This window comes from Cervus elaphus, chromosome 4 (assembly GCF_910594005.1).
Source record: "Cervus elaphus chromosome 4, mCerEla1.1, whole genome shotgun sequence".
NCBI lineage: Eukaryota > Metazoa > Chordata > Mammalia > Artiodactyla > Cervidae > Cervus > Cervus elaphus.
Genome location: NC_057818.1, coordinates 5,733,558 through 5,735,728, shown reverse-complemented (window position 1 = coordinate 5,735,728; position 2,171 = coordinate 5,733,558).

Genomic DNA, 2,171 nt, shown 5'->3' with positions numbered 1-2,171 from the left:
ACACTCAGTGGTAAACAGCTGAAAGCATTCCCTTTAAGATCAGGAACAAGACAGTGATGCTAACTCTCGCCACTTTTATTCAACACAGTTTTTGGAAATCCTAGCCATGGCAATCAGGGAATGCAAACAGGAAAAGAAGTAATACTGCCTTTGTTACAGATGACATGATATATAGAATATATATATATATATAAAATATCTTGAAGATGCCATCAGAAAACTCCTAGAGCTAACTGACGAATTTGGTAAAGTTGCAGGATACAAAATGCACAGAAATTCGTTGCATTTCTTTTATACTAATAATGAAAGATTAGAAAGAGAAATTAAGGAAACAATCATATTTACCATTACACCAAGAAGAATAAAATACATTGGAATAAACCTACCTAAGGAAGCAAGAGACCTGTACTTTGAAAACTGTAGGATGTTGATGAAAGAAATCAAATACAACACAGACAGGAAGATAGGAAGATCTGCTGGAGAAGGAAATGGCAACCCATTCCAGTATTCTTTCCTGGAGAATCCCAGGGTAGAGGAGCCTAGTGGGCTATTGTCCATGGGGTTGCAAAGTGCCGGACATGACTGAGAGACTAACGTTTTCACCATGTTCTTGGAATGGAAGAAATCAATATTGTCAAAATGACTACCAAAGTTAATCTACAGATTCAATGCAATCCCTATTAAATTACCAATGGCATTTTTCACTGAACTAGAAGAAAAAAAAAACTGAACATTTTTATGAAGACACAAAAGACCCTGAAAAGCCCCCACAATCTTGAGGAAGAAGTGAGCTAGAGAAACCAGGCTCTCTGACTTCAGACTATATTACAAAGCTACAGTCACCAAAATGATATGGTATTGGTACAAAAACACACATAGGCCAATGGAACAGGGTAGAAAGCCCAGAAATAAACCCACACACTTATGGCCAATTAATCTACAACAAAGGCAGTAAGACCACATACAATGAAGAAAAGACAGTCTCTGCAGTAAATGGTGCTGGGAACACTGAAGAGCTATGTGTAAAAAATAAAATTAGAACATTAACACCATTCACAAAAATAAACTCCAAGTGAATTAAAGACCAAAATGCATAGCCAGGTTCTATATGGCTCTTAGAGGAAAACAGGCAGAACAGTCTGACATAAATTGCAGCAGCATCTTTTTCAACCATCTCTTAGAGTAATGAAAATAAAAACAAAAATAAACAAATGAGACCTAATCAACCTCAAAACTTTTTGCACAGCAAAGGAAACCATAAATAAGATGAAAAGACAACCCATAGAAGGGGAGAAAATATTTGCAAGATGTGATTGACAAGGGATTAATCTGCAAAATTTTAAAATAGCTCATGTGGCTCAATATATTAAACACACACACACACACAGAGCAATCAAATACTGGGCAGAAGACCTAAATACACATTTCTCCAAAGAAGGCATGCAGATGGTCAAGAGGTACATGAAAAGATGTTCAACACCGCTAATTATTAGAGAAAAGCACATCAAAACTACAATGAGATATCACTTCACACCAGTCAGAAATGGCCATAATTTAAAAGTCTACAAACAATAGGTGTGCAATATCATATGATATCTCTTATATGGGGAAATCTTAAAAAATGATACAAACTTATTTCAAGAAACAGACATACAGACTTAAAGAACGAACTAATGGTTACCTAGGCTGCAGGGGCGGCAGTTAGGAGAGTGATCGGCTGAAAGTTTGCAATACACACTGCTGTGTATAAAACAACAAGGATCTACCGTATGGCACAGGTAACTGCTCAATACTCTGCAACACCTAAACGGGCACAAATTCGAAATAGAAGAGATAATGTGTATGTACAACTGAATCGCTCTGTGTACACCTGAAACTAACAGTGTGGACCATATGTCAATAACCACACACACAAACCAATAATAATAAACGTAAGTCGGGAAAACCAGGAATCGATGAAACAAGCAATACCTGATGGCATTTAGTGTGCGTGAAGCCTCTAGATGGTGCAGTTGACTCCCCTCATTGTCTCAACGGCCCATGCGGTGAGCAGCGCCCTCACCCTCCTGCCTGGCACTGTTCTAAAGATGCCATCAATGTCTGCCCTTAGAGAGCACACGATTCTCTCCACTTCTGAGAAAAACTTCCCCCAGAAGCACCAAAGACCCTTT